The sequence below is a fragment of the Dendronephthya gigantea genome, unplaced genomic scaffold (genome assembly GCF_004324835.1).
Source record: "Dendronephthya gigantea isolate DGI-Jeju-01 unplaced genomic scaffold, DenGig_1.0 000104F, whole genome shotgun sequence".
Taxonomy (NCBI): domain Eukaryota; kingdom Metazoa; phylum Cnidaria; class Anthozoa; order Malacalcyonacea; family Nephtheidae; genus Dendronephthya; species Dendronephthya gigantea.
This window is the reverse complement of record NW_021163114.1, coordinates 707,148-719,587: the sequence shown is the minus strand read 5'-3', so window position 1 is coordinate 719,587 and position 12,440 is coordinate 707,148. Positions and strand designations below refer to the sequence as shown.

General features: G+C 37.8%; 1 protein-coding gene across 1 annotated transcript in view; it reads left to right on the top strand.

The window, feature by feature from the left end:
* Positions 1-12,440, top strand: part of LOC114534676 (deleted in malignant brain tumors 1 protein-like) — a 61,179-nt gene that overhangs the window by 41,137 nt on the left and 7,602 nt on the right. The gene's annotated exons all lie outside the window — the stretch shown is intronic.

Genomic DNA, 12,440 nt, shown 5'->3' with positions numbered 1-12,440 from the left:
TAGGCTGTGGATTTTACTTAGCCTTCTTGCTCTGGAATGTAACGACAGATTTAAAATAATTCTTCCATAAAATCCTTATTCTGTCGTTGAGTGGGAGATCACGCCTCACGCCGTACCAATTCCATGACGATGTTTCCACTCGAGAAAAAATATTTTGATTTTCAGTGATTGACCTCAACTTCCCCTTTTTTCGTCTACTGATTCATTAGGAAAGGACTTTCACATTAATCAGTGATAACAGAAGCCCCGTTTAAACTACACTAAAATTACTGACACGGGGCGGCTAAAATGCCTGGTTTCATGCATGAGCCCCCCCCCCCCTACAATCCAGGCTTTGTATTGATAGCTTGAACACTAAAAATTGGTACTGGTACCAATTTTAGTCGTGCCGTGCCAATGAATTGACTATACTGTAAACGGGACTGGAATTTTTATTTTACACTAGTACTCATTTTTGCTTTTTGGCGCCAAATAGTAGGATTGCAAAAAAGATACGCGGAAGAGGTCGATTCTCTGTAGAGACTGGGCGAAATTCACGTGTTTTTTTTAGTTAAGTTGTTTCCCCGTCTCCAAAGGCAACGAAATGCACGGGTAAACTATGTGATAGTCAACTGAAAGTCTGATACGACTGCTGTGAAATTAAAACAGAACAATAACTCTCGTACATGCATGGTTCTCATCAGGCTATAGATTTTTATTGTGGAACTGGCATTGACAGATTAGGGATTATAAATTATAATGGGTCGAATTTCCCTCAATGCACACTCGTGACCTTTATATTTTCCAGAATTAAAGCGAATCGTCTTGTTACATGTTGTTTATATCATGTATATATTATATGTATTCGGACTTCGAGTGTTGAAATGCGAACAGCCAAAGAAATACCGCTACTATCGTACGTTTTATGAATTTACCGCTGCATGAAGGTTGTTTCATGGCAACTTCAGCATTCAGCAACATGTCAAAGACAATTTTTATTATTTGCGTGTTAGTTGGTCTAGTTCTCTTAACTTACCCAGAGTGGCAATACGAAGGTAAGTCTGACGCTAATTTCTTCCTTCCTGACTTGATAAAATGAACCAGGAAACCTGAAGAACTCGAGATATACAAATGAAGTTTTTTGACTAGCAAATTGCATGCAACACAGAGAGCCTATGGTTTATTAAAAGTGTTTTCAAAAGAGTCGGAATATTTAAACACAGTGGCAGTGTAAGTTGACACCTCTTCCAGGGGAGTATTTATTATGAAGCTATCATAAGACAAAAGATGTAGAAGGAAAGCATTCCTCGGGTAAAAGCGGTGAATTTCAGTTCAGAAATCAAAAGCAAAGAAAAACTTCCATTTCCGACGATACTTTCATCTGATAAACTCCAGAAAACCACCAAAATTGCAAAAAAGAGAAGGGATTACAAAGAAAATCCATAATTTAACAAAATATTGTATGTGAAAAGCGAAACGGAAAAAGCGCTTTTTTCAATTCAGCTGACCAAAAAAGTGTAAAAAATTCTCTTTTTACCTTTTGTAATTTTATACTTTTGGCTCTCGTTCTCATACCTGAATGGCATATTACATACGACTCGAGCTGATGATAGTATTGTGAGAATAATATTCTTTCGATTTCTTGCAGACTGGTCAGTGTCGCCAGAAGTGTATCTACCAGTGCGGTTACAAGGACCATTGAGTGAGAATGGCATTGGTCGTGTTGAAGTGCTCTACGACGGACAGTGGGGGACAGTTTGTGATGATGATTGGGATATGGATGATGCAAGGGTTGTGTGTCGTCAACTTGGTTTTCCAGATGCCGTTAAAAAATTCCAAGGCGGCGAGGTTCCATCTGGTAGTGGGCGTATCTGGCTAGACGAGGTCGCCTGTACTGGAGAGGAACAAAATCTAGCATGGTGTTCTCGTAACGGTTTTGGAAATGTAGATTGCACGCATTATCAAGATGCCGGAGTGCAGTGTAGAACTAGACAGGAAAGACATGAAAATTTTGCATTGCAAGACCTCGATCGTCAGTGGGGTCAGTTGTAAAAAAGCTTCAACTTGTTCAGCCAACTATATAGTTATTATCGTTAACAATTTATATGCAACCGGTTGACCCGGTTCTTTTAATGCGTTATTTCCTTAAAATTTCTTTGAAAGTTGATGCAAGAAGCAAATTTTGTAAAAAGAATAAAGAGCTGTTTAAGTTAATAAATATTCAAGACATGTTAACTCAGACTCATTCGTTCAAAAAACTTTAAGAGAGTTTCAAAAACAAGGCTGCAAGGATTAAATACAAATTTTGAAAAAAGCAAAATTCATAATTTGTTCAAATACTCCACAAATTGTATATATAATTTTGCTCTGGACATATTCACTTATGGACAGATATCTATATTTATCAAAAAATCTTTAGATCTCTTTACATTATCTTTTATTTTTCTTCCTTAAATTAAACTTATTTCCTTAGAAATTAGAACTTAATCGTGCAATACTTTCACTACTGAGCTTTTATGCTCAATAGATGATGCAATAAGAATGGATATGAAAAGTTCGAGTTTGTCGCTTTCCTGCAAAGATCCGTTGTAATAGATCCATATATCCGGCTAAACAATCAATATTGATCGTATATTAAACAATAATATTATGAATCTGCACCAATGAAGCGCTCAAAAGTGATTGTAAGAAGTGTTGAATAGGTTGCTTAGGCGAGGAAATACGAATGAGCAACAACGAGGATTAACGTATCGTTTGATGTCATACATCTCTATTTTAAAGCTGTTAATGGAAGGCGACAAAGTCGAAATGATATACCATACCATTTTCGTCACGTCATCCGATTAAGCATACGTGAGTTCAGTCCTTTAGGGTTTCCAGAACAAGTTCTTTTTCAATATTTGTTCTTGCCTATGATATTGAACTTCATTTAATTTGCAGCTACTAATCATGCAAAGGATGGGCCACTGAGGTTGCAAGGACGTCTGAGTGCAAGTGGAATTGGTCGTGTTGAAGTATTCTACAAAGGAGAATGGGGAACAATCTGCGACAATGAATGGGATATAAACGATGCTAATGTTGTATGTCGTCAACTTGGTTACAGAGGTGCGGCCAGATCTCTACCTGGGAGCCAGGTTCCTAACGGTCCTGGGCCTACATGGTTAGATGGTGTCTCGTGTAATGGAACAGAAAAACTATACAAAGTTGCAATCATAAGGGTTGGGGAAATTATGATTGTATTTCTCATTTGGAAGACGCCGGCGTTCAATGTATTAATACAACAGGTAAAGCTCCAGATAAAAATGGATGATGGCGAATATTTCCTAGCTAACTGTCCTTAAGATAGATTTTCAGATAAATGATTAACCTGAAAATGAGTAAGTCGAATAAGTTTGAGAGTTTTAGATGATTTAATCCACCATCATAAATATGATGCATAGCATAGCTTTCTTTCCACCATTCCTTTACGCAACCATATAAAAATTCCATTCCAGTAAAACTAGGTGCCTTTTTGATTTGACATTTTAACCTCACTAGTAATGTATATTTTATACATTCAAGTATATTTTTCCTTGTTACTATTTTTACTTCAATGCATCGCTATGACATATTAATATTCATGTAGACATTCTATTTTAGATTCTGGGAGTCCATCGCAAACATTGAGGTTAAAAGGGCCACTGAGTGCAAATGGAACAGGCCGTGTTGAAGTATACTACGCTGGACTATGGGGGACAATCTGTGATCTTGGATGGGATTTCAAAGATGCTTGGGTGGCATGTCGTCAACTTGGATATGCGGTTGCAGTGAGATCCCTTTCTGGGGAACAAGTTCCATCTGGCACTGGACCTGTATTGTTATCTTACGTCCGATGTACTGGGCAAGAACAAAATATAACAAGTTGCCCTAGTGAAGGATGGGGAAATAATTACTGCTCACACTCTCAAGATGCTGGAGTTGAATGTAGTAAAACAGGTGTTAAGCAATCGAAAAATCGCCTGTTTTTCAGACTCTGGAAAAAGTTTATCTTCGTTTTAACTATTTTTAAACAACTGTTCCACGTTTCGTCGTTTAAAATATTAAAATCTACACACTAATGATTCCCAAAATTTTCAAAATGTTTGATTTCGTCTTCTTCTTTTTAAGTTGATACAAAGCCTGTGCCACTGAGATTACAAGGTCCTATGGGTGCTTATGGAATAGGTCGTGTTGAAGTATTCTACCATGGACAATGGGGAACCATTTGCGATGATGAATGGGATATAAATGATGCTAAGGTGGTTTGTCGCCAGCTTGGTTATTCAGGTGCTCTCGAATCTCTAGGAGGTAAACAAGTTTTGTCTGGTTCTGGAAAAATCTTTTTGGATGAAGTCTCGTGTACTGGTATAGAACCATATTTGCAAAGCTGTTCTCATCAGGGCTGGGAAAAACATGACTGCAGTCATGTCCAGGACGCTGGCGTGCATTGCATTAATACAGGTAAATTAAGCTCCAGAAAAACGCAAATCAGGCAAAGATTAAAAAGCATAAAGCTGTATTTAGGTATGGCAAGAGACAACGAGAAACTTGTTAGTATATTATCAGATATGGGCGAAGTAATCAGGAAAATTGCTTCTCAGGCGTCCGCTTCTACGTACAAGTTCCCATACCATACTATCATCTGTCTTTATTAATTTTTCCACTCCCAAGTCGTAACTAGACACGATAATTGTGGTGGGTGCATATCCATATCCATATACTCATTCTTCATGACAAAATTATTTTTGGCGTTTGCAGAAATCCGTCTGGCAGAACTGAATATATGAGTATGCACACCAATATTATCGCGCTAGTTACGTCCCTGCCCCGACAGTTCAAAGTGCTGCTACGACATTTCGAATGTTCTTCCAAACAGCTGCACTGGGAATCTATCGGAAACGCTGAGGTTACAAGGGCCATTGAGTGCAAAAGGAATAGGTCGTATTGAAATATTCTACAATGGAGAATGGGGGACAATCTGCGATGATGGATGGGATAACGAAGATGCTGGGGTGGTCTGTCGTCAACTTGGGTATGCGGATGCAGTCAGATTTATTCCTGGAGGGGAGTTCCATCTGGCGATGGACCTGTTATGTTATCTTCCGTGGATTGTACTGGCCAAGAACAAAATATAACAAGTTGTCTTCATAATGGATGGGGAAATAATGTCTGCCCCCATTATCGCGATGCTGGAGTAGAATGTAGTAAAAGAGGTAACTAAAAAGCAACCCAAAAATTGGCATGCTTTTAAGAAACTGCATAGTGAAGGTTTATTTTTTCCCTAACTATTTTCAAACAACCGTTCCACGTGTGGTTGTTTAAAATGTTAAGATCCAACCATCATATTTGATGATTGACCATGTCAAATATAATTATCTTCTTTCTTTAAGCTGTTAGAAAGCCTGGCCCACTAAGATTACAAGGTCCTTGGAAGGCATTCGGAATAGGTCGTGTAGAGATATTCTTAATTGGACAATGGGGAACAATTTGCGATGACTACTGGGATATAAATGATGCTAAGGTGGTATGTCGACAGCTTGGTTATTCCGGTGCTTTTAGACACCTTCGAGGTGGCGATGTTTTATCTGGTTCGGGACCGATATTGTTAGATGATGTATCATGCACTGGAAAAGAAACATATTTGGCAAGCTGTTCTAATCAGGGGTGGACAAATCATGACTGCAGTCATGCCGAGGACGCTGGCGTGCATTGCATTACTACAGGTAAATTAGGCTCCCGAAGCACATTTATCTGACAAAGACTTAAAAAATATAAAGTTGCAGTTTTGCGGATTGATTTAAATATGAATAAATATGCATAATCTAGGCGAAAAATAGCTTCATATAGCGTCTTCGTTTTAGTTTCTTGAACAACTGCATAAAATGGGACCACATGTCTTCATTACACATATTTGTTACACTCCCGAGTTGAGAGGTAAACAAAATTGTTGTTCTTTTATAGGAAGTACAGAGAATCCATTGCAAACACTAAGGCTACAAGGGCCATTGAGTGGGCATGGAACAGGTCGTGTTGAAATATTCTACGCTGGACTGTGGGGGACAATCTGTGATGCTGGATGGGATTTAAAAGACGCTAGAGTTGCATGTCGTCAACTTGGTTATCCTGATGCAGTAAGATATATTCCTGGGGGAGAGGTCCCTTCGGGATATTCAGGTCTGATTTGGCTGTCTAACGTCGATTGTGCAGGCGAAGAACGAAGTCTAACAAGTTGTTTACATGATGGTTGGGGGAAAAATGCTTGCCCGCATTATAGAGACGCTGGGGTAGAATGTAGTACAACAGGTAAAACAATCGAAAAGTCTTTTTCACTTTTACTGTCCATTTGCCAGTTAAATTTGAGAAGACCATCTTAATTGTAATTATGGGAATTTGTTACCATACTGATGGTTTAGGAGCACACGATTGTTCACATTTTGAAGACGTTGGTTAACAATGTAAAGAAAGAGGTGAAGCAACAGAAAATCGGCTTTTGTATTCCAACATCTTTCCAGGGTCATTTGTAAAAACGGTTATCTTTTATCTGAACATTTTGAACTTAAATACACGACACTGGATACACGGCTGCTCTGCGATATTATAACAGGGGCGCCGGAATATCGATAATAACGGGGGCAGATATTCATATATTCGTGTTCTGCATTATTAACTCCTTTTGAAATCGATTGTTTTTACGATCTGCGAACACGAATATATGAATATCTGCCCCCGTTATTATCGATATTCCGGCGCCCCTGGACATTAATTATATGTTGTCCTCTTCAGAATTTGTACGAAATATTGCACGAATTACAAAATAAATTAGGTATTTCAAGAACGAGGTCATTTTCCCTTTATGTAGTTAAAAAAATTAAAAAAATGTAAAATGTTATTGTAAGAAACGCCATTGAGTGTAATAAAGACATGGAGTTTAAAAAGTTTGGTAGTTGCCAAATTTACATCTCTCGAAAGAAGAATTGCATTGCAAGTTGCAAGAAAAATGCAATTGTAACTGGGGAATATTGTCAAGGGAATGTTACATCCGCAGTACAGAACAAAAAATATATCTGCATGTAGATTATAACCGGTTGTGTGAAGCTTTGGCCCGAATAACTATCGCTCTTATTTCCGTCTAGCACCACAATCCTTGGACCGGGAAATTGCCAGAAATAGAACAACACCACGAATCATTAATTGACATCGATGACCAGAATACAAGATTAAAATGTGCGTATCTTGAATTGGATAATATTTTATTTAAGTAATTCGAATGACTTCGTTCCTTGTAGATATTAAATCTCAGTCTAATTTCAATTTAGGAGGACAATTCGTGTTTTTCAAAATTTGTAATATTCGCCTGTTAGTTGTATGGGTTAAGCAACCTCCTACGCAGAATTAATTATGTGCAATTAGCCTTTCGAATTCTCACGCGACGAATATCCGCCATTTTTGGGGTACTTTCAATTTTCTTAAACGAGTTTAAACGATAATAACAATATAAAAAGCCTTTTTTAGAGGCAATAGACCATTTGAAGAAAAAATGAGGGGCTAAAATTAAAGACAGCCGCAGTGATGAGGTCTTCTTACCCTTACGATTTCGAAAAAAAAATGGCAGCGTATTCGTCATCGCGAGAAAAGCTAATTTAAACGACCCATATCCGTAAGCTGATGAAAGAATTCTTAATTGACTAAGTCATTTCTAAGTTTATATATATTTGCCAATGATACGTGGGTCGTGTTACTCGTGTATACACAATTAATGCATTTCGTAGTTTAGTCATCTTGATACCGCTTGATATTTTTCTAATCCGGGGTGAGACAACTGCCCTGAAACAACTTTCACGATACACAAAGTTGCTAGTAGCAAACTCGTGAGACGTCAATTCTTGCGCACAATTAATTGGCAGTCAATACACTTTTCTATATAAACACATAAGGAATTATAAGAGTATATCTCTGTATCTAAACAATAACTGATATACAACACTGTTAGCGAAGTGATAATTAAACGTTTTTCAATTGAAGTGTTGTTTTTTTCTTCTTCACTGTGTTTATATGACAATTGATAACCGCGGGCTTTCAATGTCGGGCTTGCAGCGCTGTAATGCACATGCAATACGATTTTCTGAAGATATATGGGTCATACTCATAAAAGCAGAAACAGCAGCCATGCTACTATCGTATCAACAAAAATCATCTTTGTCAGACGTCAGTTCAGAGCCTTCACCTGGCAACAGCTGGAAGAACTCGCGTATACTCTCGAGATACAACAATCTCAGAACCCTTTGAATGCAACCGCGATCTGTAGCGCGTGGAGGCGCGTGGAAGCCGGCGGCAAGAACTCGCGAGGCTTCGAGATGTAACTCGAGCTGGGATGGGAAGAACCGCTTTAATACGAAAGCAAGCGCTTCCAAATAAAACGAGATAAACAAGTCAGTGAAGCCACGGGATAGTCTACTGAAAGTCTGAGATCAATTTTTAGGATAAGAATAGCAATGAGCCATTTTTGATCAAACCAGAAGTAGCCCGCTATAACTGACGCGCACTCAAACATATACTATGTACATGGTATTTTTTTCGTAAAATGTCGTAAATTCATTAAATATTTAGCCTGTGCATAGCCTGAAATACAATCGTATTACAATTTCAAGTATAGCCTGTGCACCATCTGAATTATCTGATGGCTCGCTCTCATATAAGGTTTCAAATTCGCACTGCGGAAATGCATTGACTGAAAAGGGGTTAAGAGATCAAATGTCCATCAGTACACCCGTATGGCCTTTATATTTTTCCAAGTTTAGGCAAATTGTCTAGTTACTTGGCTCCTGCATATATCTCGACTTGATATTCGGGCTTCGCATTGTAAACGTAGACGAAACCGCCGTTTGAAGTGCCGTTATTTTTGTATACTTAATTTCTGGGGTTGCTGTATGGACTAACAGTTGGATCTACTGCAGCAAGATGTCTAACAATATTTTCATAAATTGCGTGTTGGCTGGGTTAATTCTTGTCACATGCCAGTGTCAAGGTAAGTTTGACGCAAATTTCTTTCCTGGGAAGCGAATGAAATTGGCCAAAGTTCCTGGAGAACTCAAGATATGGATTTAAACACAATAAGTGTATCGTTAATATTTACCCAGTTTAAATATTCGTTTCTAAATGAGGTAGCTACGCGGTAATGTATTAAAATAATTGATAGAAAACGTTGTGTCGATCACGTCGTTAAAGACAAAGCCAGTTACTCCAGTGAGAGGCGTTTGAAGATCAGTCGCTTGTACTCCGTGATTACCTGGTTCTTTAGACTCTTGAAATCGTTCGCGTACAGGAGAGTGTTTAATAACTAGAAATAATGTAGCTAAATAACTATGCTATATGTCACCAACGAGAGATTATAATCAAGAGCAGTGCTTATCACGTACGTGGCTACTTGCATCCCTCCAAAAAAATCACGAATATCGCTTCTAGAATGGATTATTCATCCGACCGAACCAAATCCTTTCGGTAAAAGCGATTAATTCCGGTTCAGATCTCACACGCAAACAAGTGTTTCACATATCCCGTCTCGGATTGTAGTTTGATCAGTAGATTCCTGAAAACAACCAAAAAGGTCCTAAACGGGAACTTGGGAAGAGATTCTCGGAAGTCTTTGATTCAAATCTTAAAAAATACTGAGCATATCGACCAGCCAAACAAACTATCCTTTGTTTTCGTTGCATAACTTATTTCATTAAAATGAAAACAAAGTTGCCGAACATACTAAACATTCGGTTGTATACATGACCCGACTAAGTTTAGTCCCAAATTATAAGAAAAATGCTGAACATATATTAAATGGATGCAAATTACAGGAATATTTATGCAGAGATGTTTTGCAGCAATGCGTCGCGTAAGCAGCTAGTGGCTGTCGCTAGTTAAATGCATTTACTTTAGCCTGGTAATTGTCCAGATACCTAGTCACCCATAGCAAAGTCGGGCGCATTGATTTACTCTAGGCTATATAGCCAAGTTGAACTAACGACCACAAGGGTAACTTGCGAGTTGTTTGCGTGGTATCGAATTCCCTTCTCGCAAGAACTACGGAAAATTTCTGCTTGTACCGTCTTAGACAATAAAATAGACAAAACCAATTTTGAAAACGCTAGAAAACGACGCTCGTGTGCATGTAGCCTTTATGTAGAATCTTTACAAAGCTCTGCATTTTATATCATGCTAGAAGAGCAGATTTGAAGTTCTTTTTATCTGGAATACACATGCAACCTTGACACGAACTTGGCACCGATTGGTAACATGATCAAGTGTTACATACACCAGGTGGCCTCACCCTTTTGGCTGCCCAGAATTCAGGTATGCTGGGTAGTTATACTATACACCATATGCGCCTACACAAAGCGTTTAACTCGAGAACAGATACGTTACGTTCACCTTTTGTTGTATACATTACAATACAGCCTCTTCAGGACTTTTTAATTAAATATAAAAAAAAGCGTGCTATGTCGGTTATATTTCATATTCAAAAACAAATTAAAGATAACTAGATTAGTGCAAGTGCATCGAGTGTTTAATTAAACAAGATCTGTGCAAGTGAAGATGGAAGAGTGCAAGGAAAGTTGACATAATTTATAATAGGGCTAATTGATTTTCACAAGATATAAGCTGAATTCTTGGAATTAAGTGATATTTGAAACGGCGCATTAACGGGACATGTCGCAGCTTTCTAAAGAACAAAGCTATGCTATTGGTTGAAACAGAAATGTATTATAAAGTTCAGCCATTTAAAATCATTCTTGCGAGGAGCTGCGACCCTATCACCACACATCCCCCCAGGTATACTCAGATAATTCATTATTGAGTTATAAAGTAGCTACATAAAATTACAGTTAATTACTAATGAATGCATGTCGACCACATCAGAATATATCTTTTAGGCGTTTAGCAAACAGCATTAGTTATGAACAAATAACAAGTTCGTTCTGTGACAAATTTAATTGTGTGAAATACATACACTTTGGGAAAATTTACCAAATACTTAGAGTAAATGGAATTTTCAAAAAAAAATTTGACGAGGTATTTAATTTTATACGTTTAGACTTCGTTAAAACTTTACAACAAATCAAACGTTATTATAAACGCCCGCTTAGGTTATTGTTTATCAAAGGTGAAAGGTAACATGCAATAAGAAGTAAATGATTAATGAATTTTATCTGTAGTATTCGGGATGGGATGAACCTCACCTCGATTGTTTATTGTATGTTAATCTAAAATAATTGAATACAGTACATCTAAACGATATCTCAGCGAATGATTACACCAAATTGGAACAATATCAGAACCTGTCATGTTGTAGTAATCAGTAACGTCGTACATCTGCATACGCCCAGGAGGAAAACCCCGTTCGTAATATTAATTACCACCCATGCATGTGGATAAACAATGAGCGAATCGTGAGACGGCATGGATAATCCCATCCCATCAGGGACGCATTGTTCATTCATGATGAAGTACGCCTATGACGGCCTATCATTTTTGTAGCAATAGTGCAGAGAGTGAGTCCTTATAAGATCTTTATATAAAATTTATGGATTCATTTTTACATTCCATATTCATTATTACATTCATATTCAGTTGAATTCGTTTGTAATTTGTATAGCTGGATTCAAATGTTACAGAAATAAACATATCACGACGTGACCCATAAACATGTCATAAGTCATACAACAGCGAACATTTCGTCAGTTCATAATATTAACATTTCATACACCCTATTTCATTTCCGCTTACTCACAGGCGAGAATATTTTATGGCTGGTGCTTCTATTCCGGATGCTGTATTTGATTCCAAAAAGGAAGTTTGGGAATACAAGACACACAAGATACTAGACACACAAGCAAAATTAGCAAATTTAAAAACAGAACCTCGGACTTTCAAATGTTTATCTTGTTCAAAACAAACATCTGTGAGTGTTAAGTATCATGTATTTGAGAAAGTATTTCTACAAGATTACAGCCTGTCAGCATGACTTGTTATTTCAACAAACACCTCCTTTCAATGAGTTATCATCACTTGGTAATAAATTTTTCAAAAAATGAAAGCAAAAATCTAGTGCAAGTTCCTGAATTAGAAAACTGCATTTTTTGCACCAAATTATTTCCGTGCATTATCCCAGCGTTCGTGCTTTCGAAAGACACGAATAGATATGTAAAACAAAGTATGACAGCTTAACGGGGCAGGGGGGGGGAGGGCTTAATGTGTGTCTCTTGGACATAAAACTTCCGACTGTTATTAAAGCCTGTTTCGGTAGAGGATAGTCCTTTGTTATTAAAAAAAATTCTTCGTCACTAACAATCCTCAACAACCCTACCAACGCATATCGTCGTTATATTTCTTCCAGATTTGAGGGTAACGGTCAGGCTACAGGGTCCATTAAGTAGAAACGGTACTGGTCGTGT